The 11,083-nt window shown below is 34.5% G+C and overlaps 1 non-coding gene across 1 annotated transcript; it reads left to right on the forward strand.

Moving 5' to 3' along the window:
- Positions 1-9,851: 9,851 nt before the first annotated feature.
- On the forward strand, positions 9,852-9,958 carry LOC143387318 (U6 spliceosomal RNA). The gene has a single exon (XR_013089832.1). It is a non-coding gene; the product is annotated as a U6 spliceosomal RNA (small nuclear RNA).
- The last annotated feature ends 1,125 nt before the right edge of the window (positions 9,959-11,083 follow it).

Here is an 11,083-nt window from a genome sequence, read left to right on the forward strand (position 1 = left end):
ATCACAACTGGCACATAAATTCCAAAGGAACCCAATCTTAAGCAGCCTGAATTGGTCACTGGGAGATTGATTTTATGAATTGGTATTCAAAGTGTTTCTTGTCTTGATAAAACGAAGTCTTTCCCACTACCTGAATAGGGTTCTACAGTCCACCATTTTCTCAGATTCTTCAGCTGTTTTCTCAGATAATATTTTGCTGGGATGCTGTGTCTAATCATCCTACAAAAGAGTAATAAATAGACTGCTTGCCCTTTGCTGTGGTTTTAGTCAGTACCTTGGAGAGTGGAGGTTAAACCATAAAAAAGGAAGTGATGGAAAATAAAAAAGGGAAATTTCACAAGGTGATCAAAAAAAATTATTCCAATTATAAGTGGGAGATGTATACAACCACTCCATTGATGGAATGGCTTTCTTTACTGTGTGAAAATTAAAGAATCTCTGGACCCAAACCCCTTTAATACCCCTAAACAAGACTTCTGCCACAGCAGGAAGTCAATTATCTCCATGGCAACCCAAACAAATAGTGAATATTGCCTTAGCAGACAAGATGGATGAAAGGTGCATCTAAAATTAATTTATGTCTTGGGATTAGACACTTGAGATGAGAGAATTGGTCCATAAAATACCCAGGAGAAACCATTAAAGGAGAAACAAAATAAGTCCCTTGTTGAATTCCCCAGAGAGCAGTGGTTGAAACCTATAAATCCTGTTTGCCTCTTCCTTTAAGGGTGAAAGTTGTCAATATGTCCCCATTTACATGGCCACTTTGATGATGGCCCCCTGTAAATCTCAAGCCTGCCAAAGAATGTTTATTAAGAAGTGCCTTTAAGAGTGATCTCTTAATCCATCCTCTTGTACAATCGGAGACTTTCTTTTTATTATTATGTACATCAATTTTAAGATACAGAGATGCCCCCAAAGACTAAAGTTCAGAAGATTTCCAGACTATAAAAATCTTGCATTGAAAAGAAGAAAAAAAAAAACAGGAAGAAAGGAAAAAAAACGATAACTCACTCACACGCAGAATAACACACAGAACCCTCAGAAGCAACTGTGGAGCTGTAAATTTTTCATTAAGTATAGAAATTAAAAACACTAATTAAACCAGTGTTTGGAAAATAACTCCAAATATTAAAAGGAACTTTTCAGTGGGAATAAAAATGGCTTTGCTTTTTTTTTTTTGTGTGTGTGTGTGTGTGCCTGGAGATGTGGCTTTTGAAGTTGGGAGATTCTGATAGGGAGTCTGCTATGTGGAAGAGCTTGTTTCCTACCCTAAATAGGAAGACAGTGGGACCTGAAAGCTGAGCAGGGTTCAGACCCCAGCTGTTCCTTGTTAGGGCAGACTGGAATCTCAATTAATGCTTTCCCTGACTCAAGCTTCCTGCCAGCAGCAGGTTCTACCTCATCCTTCCCTGGCCCCGTTTTCAAGATTACAGTTATTTCTTTCTTCCTGGGATCTCTCACTCATTTCCCTTTCTTCTTATTAACCTTGCTCTTGCACAACTGGATGGTTATAATAGCCCCCTAATTTAGTTGGCTGTCTTCTGACCCTCCTCACTCCCATCTTTCCTGTACATTAGTTGAATCCATTTTCGCAGAAGATCATTTTAATTTTTTCACCCTTTCATTCAAAAAACATAATGATTTCCCGTTGCTTGTAGAAGAAAACCCAAATTACTCTGTGTGGTATTTATGGTTCTCCACTAGTTGACCTTATTTGCACTCTAATATATCTTTCCACCAATGGTTCCCATGAATCCATTATTCTAATTGTTATCACTTACCACAAATGCCTCTACTTTCCTGTGTGTCCTTTACTCCTCAAATTCTTATTGCTTATCTGGAAGAACTTCCTCATGGCTTTTAACTGTTCCTCCCCAACACAGAGAGTTCCTAGTGATATTTTTTACATCTTTTTTAAAATTCAACTCAAATTTACCTCCATGAATAGTTACTAACCATCCCGCCCTCAAAATATCCCGTGCCTCTGAATTCCAATAGCACTTAATATCTGTAGTAGGCAGAGTAACCTACAAAGATATCTATGCCCTAAATCCTGGAAACTGATTGCTATGTTACAGGGTAATGGGGAATTCGCAGGAATAATTAAGGCTATAAGTTTTAAAATAAAGAGGTTATCCTGGATTATTCTACCCATTATATACTCCATCACTTGAGCACTTAAGCCAGAGAACTTTTTCAGGCTGGTAGAAGAGGAGGCAGGAGGGATACAGCAAAAGGAAAAGTTAGAGAGATTCTAAGTGTGAGAAGGAGCTATGCAATGTTGGTGGTTTGCAAGGCAGCGATCCACAGGTAAGCCTTTAAGAGTTAAGGTTGGCCCCATGCCAACTGCCAGCAAAAGAATGAGTCCTCATTCCTTCAACTGCAAGGAATTTAATTTTATCAGCAAAGTGGATGAACTTGGAAGTGAATTCTTCCCAGACCCTCTGCTAACAGCTTAACCTTGATTTTGCTTTTGTGAATCCTGAAACACAAAACCAGCCAAGTCCAACTCGACTTCTGACCTATAGTACTGTGAGACATTACATTTGTATTGCTTTAAATCACTAGAAAGCTGATACAATACCCTTACTGTACATTTCACCAAGTTTGATAGTCAAGAGACATGCATTTAGAATGTGACTCTTTGAGCCTGCATTCTACTTCAATATCTACAAACTGCATGACCTTGGGAAATAACTTAAACATTTTATGTTACAGTTTCCTTATCTTGAATAATAAAACCACTACTCATGATAACTCATGATTCTAATGAATGTTAAGTTAGATGTTACATATAAAGGTATTATATGTAACAGCTGACATGTACTAGCTTTCAATAATGCTTTGCCTTATGGTTGTTTATATTTATAATGTATCTATACAACTAGTTTCTATGATCCTAAGATATGAAGTGGTGGTTAAACATGGCTCTGAATTCTTCACAGCTCTTCCCATGTAGAAATGAAGCTTTTTCCCCTATTACTTGCATCTGGGTTTGCCTTTGAGTTTCATTGATCAATAGAACATGATATGTTGCATGCTGTGGAAGTTTCAAAGGGACTTGTAGATTTGCTTGTGCATCTTTTAAATGCTTCTGCCATCATGTGAAGAAGCCCAGGATGAAAGACAAAGTGGTGACAGGTCTAGTCATCTCTGTCATTTTAGATATCCCACCATAGGCCCTGAAGTGTGATGGTCTCAGACCATTAAAATATCCATCACCAGTCAAGTTACAAAATCCAGGTGAGATAAGCAGAACTGCCTAGTCAGTCCACAAAATCTTGAGATACAATAAATTGTTGACTTTTAACCTGCTTTGTTCCATTTATATTTTACTTTATTTTTATAGCAATGCATTGCTGATATCTGAGACTATCTTACATTTTTTTTGTCCTTATCCATTGTATCATACTCAGAACATAGTCCAGGACCTTCTGCATTATAAACATGCAAATATTTTTAATATAATTATTACTCTTTGGTTTTTTATACCTTAATATGATTATAAAGAAGCCCAAACACATATTTACAGACTAATTTCATAATATGGGTAAGCATATGTATTCTTCTAAAATTGTGTAGTTGGGATGGATAAGATATAATTGGAAAGATGTTGCTGACTAAAATAACTAGAAAAATGCTTGTGTAATATATCCTTGACTCATTAAGGCTGATTTTGTGCAAGTCACCTAGCTTCTTGGTTAGCTCATTTGTAATGCAAGAGGTTTGTATCAAAGGAGCTCTCTCTGGTCTCTTCCAAATTTCCCCGTATTCTACCATGAAGTTCTCCCTAAAGGCCTGACATAAATAGCTGTGGCCAAGGGGCAAGAGCTACTTAGTTCATCCCAAGTTTAAAACTGTTGTTAGGAAGGAAAAGGCTGTTGTTTTGTGGGTAGAAGACATGACCCAATGGTCACTGTCTTAAGAGATTCTGTTTCATGATATGTTTTGTCATTTGTTGGGAAGGATATTAATTGGTGTTCTTTGTCTAGCTCCCTGTGTCCATATCATAAAATACATCACAATTGGCAGATGGCTGGCAGCTTTGGCAGGGACAAGAGAATGCGAAATCATTTTAAGAAAGAGCAGGCCTCTTTGACCTTGCCTAATGGCAGTTTCTTTCACAGTTATGTTACAACGACCACAAGTTGCAGCAATGTTAGAAGATGCTGAAGATATTTCCAATAATGGGAGGTAAAAAGATAATTTTCTTAACCTAATCTAAATAATGTCTAGTGCATCTTAGGAAACAGTTCATGAATACAAATTATTTTTTATTAAATCTTTATTGTTCTCTCCTAGTAATGCATGCTGCTGATCACAACAGAAAGAAACTTATCTCTCCCTTTAGAAAGAGTATCCCAGTATCCACTAATGAAGTGTCAATAGTTGTTGGATTACACTGATGTCAATATCAGTGTTCCATTTGCTTTCAGGTCTGAGGACATAGGAAACTGCTGCTTCTGTCTTTCTGTTCTCTACTCCATTCCTGTTTACTGTGGTTGATCTCTCTGGTCTCCATTCCATCACCATGCATGTGAACCTGTATCCTTCCTCCTTCCATTCCTACCCTCCTTGCTGATGGAAGCCTACTCGCCTGCAGTCTGAGAGCAACTGACTTCTCATTTCTGAGCCTAGTTCAAGCTTTTAGAATTTACTCCTTATCCAGAGACTGAAAGGTAAAGACAAAACTTCTTTCAACTTCTTTCAAGGCATCTGTAGCCTTAGAATAAAAGTAATTTGTATATCAAACTTCTTTAGCTTCCCTCATGTACAGGAAAGATACTTCCATAGTTCAGTGGGATAGAAATATTTTCATTATCATTCAAGGAGTCTGGAAGCTTCTTGTATCTTTAATAATAAATGATGTTACAGACAGTCATGGGCCTTGCACATTGCATATAACTTTTGTCGAGTGTACTTTATATAGCAATCTTATAAATCATTGACAAATATTTCAGAAGTTTTTTAAAAAGCAGAATGTTAAAAAAAATGGTCACCAAGCCACCTGCAAAATGTATAAAAAGTATAATACCTTTAGAAAAATCTTGGCAGTCAAAAAATAAAGAAGAAAGAAAAAAAAATGGGCGCCCCTTTCCTACAAATTAGTATATGTTGAGAGACATGGAAAAGCTTACCAAATCCACCTAGCTTTAAAGATACAAATGCTAGAAAATACATTTCAATATTTTTCAATACTTTATTCACTTATTTATTTCTTATTAGAGCTTTATAGTTATACAGAGTAGTTTATCCAACATTCTCACGCATGTTTCGAATTTGATTTGAGTTCACAATTCCCCGCTTTTCCCACTGGTTCCCTCTCCCCTCCCTTGTCCTCCTTCTTTTAGTAGATTTCTTTTTGCTTGTCTGTTTATTTACATTTGATTGGCTATTTATTTTTATTTATATATAAAGGTGAAATTCCCTGTGATATATTTATATATGCACATGACATGATTTTTAAAGAATTTATTCCACATCTCTTCCCCTTACTCATCCCTCCACTCTGCCTCTTGATTATTTACTTCTACATTACTTGCCTTTATCTTTATGGTATTCTATTCTTTCCTCCCCCTGTCCTTTATTTTACTCTAGCTTCTGCATATGAGAGAAAACATTTGAGCTCTCTAAGTTTGGCTTATTCTCCTTAGGATGATATCATCCATTTCTATCCATTTACCAGCAAATGCCATAATTCCATTCTTCTTTGTGACCGAGTGGAGCTTCATTGTGTATATATACCTCAATTTTTTAATCCATTCATCTATCGATGGGCCCCTGGGTTGATTCCATAATTTAACTGTTTTGCAAATACTTCTAACTACAGTGGAGTTCAGAAGCCAGAATTACCTTCCTTCATTAAATGACTGGAAAACTAGACAAAGCACATGAACAGTGCTGTGTAGCCATGGGAAAATGGTAGAACATGTTATTCTTGAGAGTAGAAGCTCAAATGAGGGGAGCTCCTTATTGCACAGTTAATGCCTAAAGATGGTTTTCAGCCTTCAGAGAAAAGATCCTGGAATCTCACTAACCTAAAGAAATTTAGGAAGGGTAGGATCAGGGCTAGGATTAGTGAGGGGACAGAACCACTTTCCTTTCTCTAGCACAAAATTTAAGGGGATGTCAACAAATTCAGATATGAAGATAAATAATATTTGATGTAGTCTTTCAAAAAAAATCAGAATAAATGTAATGTAATCTAATTCTGCCCTTGTACAAATATGTCTTTTTTACCTTACCCTGATCATGGTCCTGTCTGAAATTTTTAGTTTTGATGAAATCCAATTTATCTATTTTTTTCTGTTTTTTGACTCCTGTTCAAGGAATCTTTGCCCATATCAAGTTTTCTATATTTTCTTCCAGGAATTTTATTATTTTTGCTTTTCAACTTGGGAATGATTGATAGCAAATGAACTTTTTGTATGGCATGAAGGAATGTCAAGATTCATCTTTGTTTTCATATTGAATATCTAGTGGTTTCAGAACCATTCAATGAAATCAATGTGTTTCTTCATTAGATTATGTTGGAACTAGGTTAAAAATTCACTTGATTGTATGTCTTTAAAGGTACTTTGAACTCTATTTTGTGTATCAGGATTTATTTTTCTATCACTAACCATTATCACATTGTCTCGATTACTATTACTTTGGGGTAAGTCTTGAAATCAGATGGTGTAATTATTCTAATTTCTTTTTCTAGGTAAAAATTATTTTGGCTACTCTAGGTTATTTAATTTGCTTCTTTGTTTAAGTTCTTTAATTTGAATCTCAAATTTAGAAGGAACTTATTAATTTCTATAGTCTATGAATTTGACAAGCATTGCTTGAATCTATAGGACAAATTTGGACAGAATGGATATATTAAATGTCAAACCATCTAATTTATGAACATTGTGTACTTCCAATTACTTAAACCTTCTTTAATTTCTTTCAGCAATCCTTTGTAATTTTAGTATAGATACCTTACACTTGTGAAGGTCTAAATTAAATTAAATTTAGTTCTAATTTATCATTTGATACTCTTATAAATTATTTTTATTATTTTAAAATTTCACTTTCCATTTTGTTGCTATTATATAGAAATAATAATAATAATTGTTTTTTACATGTTGAGCTTTTATCCATAAGCTAACTAAATTCACTTATTAATTCTAATTTTTTGTAGATTTCTTAAGATTTTAGTGTACAGAAATCATATTGACTGAAAACAAAGATAATTCTACTTCATTTCTCTTTTCAAATATTTATTCCCTCTATTGCTCTATCATCCATACATCTATCCATTGAATCTCTACCTATCTTTCTAATTCTATCTCTCAATTATAATATTTAGAACCTTCTAGTCCACTGTTAATTATTCTTCGATTATTCTCTGCTTCCCAGATTAGATGACATCACTTTATATAACTTGAATTTCATTAACTTTCTTCTGCCACATCTCATATGCTCTTAACTCCAATTGTTTTTTTTTTGGGGGGGGGCAGACCAGGGATTGATCTCAGGAGCACTTGGCCACTAAGCCACATCCCCAGCCTTATTTTGTATTTTATTTAGAGACAGGGTCTCACTGAGTTGCTTAGTGCCTGGCCATTGCTGAGACTGTCATTGAACTCATGATCCTCCTGAACCACTGGAATTATTGGTGTTAGCTCCATTTAACCATCTTATTTCAGCTCTCCTTTACCTTTTGGAATATATTTTTCTTAGCTCTTTGAACATGTTTATAGTAGCTTCTTACAGTCTTTGCTAAATGTGACATATGGACCATTTTGAGGATGGGTTCTTTTAATAGCTTTTTTTACTGAATATGAGTCACATTTTCTTGCTTCTATATAGATTTGATTGTACACTAGTCATTTTGGATAAATACATTGTAGAGATTCTGAAGAATGTTGGTTTTCTTTTAAGCTATTTACAGTTCAATAACTGCTGGATCAACTTGACACTGTTTCACCTTAGGCTTAGAAGCATTTTTTGTTAGGATAGGTGTTTAGAGAAACCAAGATGTTTTCCAAACCCCTCTGATGTAATGAGACTGAATTTTTGAATTCTGTCTTCCTGCAGATTTTGTTTTCGGCTTTCTTGGGTCGGTCTGGAATAGGATATGGTCCTTACTTCTAAGAAGTAGACATTCATTTTCTGGAAAATATCTAAGGTGTTAACAGCACTTTAACAAGTAGTGCTTAAACATTAATATCTATTTTCCACATTGAATGTACCAACTGTCTCTAGTAAGCCTTGTACAAAATCATTCTGACCATACATAGTGCAGTCCTTGCCCAAAGATCTATGAGGAACCCCCACAAACTTTTAGGATCTCCTTTCCATGTGACTTCCTCCTTTGAAGTCTTAGCCTACAGATTTCTGCTACTTCATCTTTTCCTCCTTAGCTGAGATGGATAACCATGTGTTTGCTTGAAATCAAGCTCACAGCACTGAGGTCAGGAACTTGCCCCCAGGCAGACAGCATAATTCTTCTTATCAGAGGTCACTTTCTTGCACTGCTTATGGTCCAATGTCTTAACACTTTTGCCACATGCATTTGACTCATCATCTTTACATAATATTGATAAATAGGCTCTTTTACATTTCTCAGGCATAGTATTTTTTTTTGAAATAAGTCTGGTAGTGTTATTTATATTTTTAAAATTGAGACATAATAAATATACATCTTTATAGGGTACAGTATGATATTTTGTTGCTATTTATCTCTCTTCTTTCAGTCCTGCTCTCCTCTGCCTTGCCCAGTCTCTAGTGATCACTGCACCACTCTATTCTTTGTTGAGATTGGCTTCTTAGTTTTTGCACATGAATGAGAACATGTAGTGTTTGTCTTTCTGCTTCCAGTTCCATCCATTTGCATTTGCTGAAAAGGACAGAATTGTATATTGATGGTTGAATAATATTTCATGGTGCATATACATCACATTTTTCTTACCCATTCATTTGCAGATGGATGTCTAGGTTGATTCTCTATCTTGGCTAATATGAATAGTATTGCAATAACCTGAGAATGCAGTTATCTCTTTAATAAACTGATTTCCTTTTCTTTGGACATATAACTAGTAGTAGAATTGCTGGATAATATGGTAGATAAATTCCCAGTTTCTTGAGGAATCTCCATACTTTTTCCCATAAATGAGTGTACTAACCACATTCACATCAGCAGTGTGTAAGAATGACCGTCTTTGCCAGTATTTTCTGGTTTTTCTGTTTGATAATATTCATTCTAACTTGAATGAGATGGTATCTCGTTGTGGTTTAGATTTGCATTTGTCTGATAATTAGTGATGTTGATATTAGTGATTTTGAGCATTTTTTCATATACTTGTTGGCATTTGTATGTTTTCTTTTGAGGAAACTTTAGCCTATTATTAAATTGTATTATTTTATTTTTGGTGTTCAGTTATTTTACTTCCATATATAGTCTTGATATTAATCTTTTGTCAGATGAATAGCTTGCAAGTATTTTACTCCATTCTGTAGGTTTATCTCTGTGTTTTATCTCTGTTTTCTTTAGTTAGCAGTAGTTTCTTGGTTTGCTTTAATACCATTTGTTTATTTTTGTTGCTGCTATGCCTTTGGAGTCCTATCCCCAAAATCTTTGCCTACACTGATGTCTCCAATGTTTCTCCTATGTTTTCTTGTAGTCATTTCATAGGTTCAGGTTTCACATTTAGGTCTTTGATCCATTTTGAGTTGATTTTGTGCATGATGAGAGAAAGGGAACTAGTTTCATTCTTCCGTATAGGTCTAGTCAGTTTTAACAGCACCATTTATTAAAGAGACTGTCTTTGTTCCAATATATGTTTTTTATGCCTTTGTCAAAAATTATTTGACTGGTGCTCACTTCATCAGCACCTATGCTAAAGTTGGAATGACACGTTGTAGATTAGTATGGTCCCTGTGCAAGGAAGACATGCATATTCATGAAGTTTTAGAAACTAAAACTTACTTTTATTCTGATTAAAGAAAAAGGAAAAAAATCTAAAAAATCAATTTGCTATATGTATGTGGATTAATTTGTAGGTTTTCTATTCTGTTTCATTGGTTTATGTGTTGATTTTTTTATACCAATACCATGCTATTTGATTAGTATAGCTTTATAGTATATTTTGAAGTCAAGTATTGTGATGCCTCAAGCTTTGTTGTTGTATTTGTTTTGTTTTCCACTCAGTATTGGTTTAGCTATTCTTTTTAAGTCTTTTGTGGCTCCCTATGCACTTTAGGATTTTTTTCTTCCTAATTCTTTGAAGAAAGTTATTGGTATTTTGATGGGGATCACATTCTACCTATGGATCACTTTGGGGATTGGGTCATATTAACAAAATTAATTCTTCTAACCCATGATCTCAAGATATATTTTATTTTTTTCTTTAATTTCATTAATGTTTTGTAATTTTCATTGTAGAAATTGTATCTAGTTGGTTAAATTTACTTCTAAGTATTTTATTTTACTTTTGTAGCTATTGTAAATTTTTGGGATTACTTTCTTGATTTCTTATTCAGCAAGTTCACTATGGGTATATAAAAATGTTACTTTTTATGTTGATTTTGTATCTTGCAACTTGACTGAATTCATTTTTTAGTTCTAACAGCTTTTTGATGGAGTATTTAGTCTTTTCTATGTATAAATTCACATCATCTGAAAACATGGATAATTTGACTTCTTCCTTTCCAATTTGGATGCTTTTTATTTCTTTCTCTTGCCTAATTGCTCTTGCAAAGACATCCAACTCTATATTAAATTAGAATAATAAAAGTGTGTATCCTTGTCTTGTTCCAGATCTTGGAGGTGGGCACAGTACTTTTTAAATCATACATCATTTATGTGTATAACTGAAAACCAAAAATATAAGTGAAATGAATCGGAAAGGGCATTTCTAAAACTTCAGTTTCTCCTGAATTACTTCGAAGTTGTCTGTGCTTGTATTTTTTCCAAGTAATACTGTGCTCTGTGCCACTGCAGTTGTTGATGATACAGCATTTCTCAAAAGAGTGATACGCTATTGATTCTGTGATTCTCTTTCAGGTTGCTGTCACTTCTGAATTTTGATGTAGGCACTTTCAAGGA

The sequence above is a fragment of the Callospermophilus lateralis genome, unplaced genomic scaffold (assembly GCF_048772815.1).
Source record: "Callospermophilus lateralis isolate mCalLat2 unplaced genomic scaffold, mCalLat2.hap1 Scaffold_127, whole genome shotgun sequence".
Taxonomy (NCBI): domain Eukaryota; kingdom Metazoa; phylum Chordata; class Mammalia; order Rodentia; family Sciuridae; genus Callospermophilus; species Callospermophilus lateralis.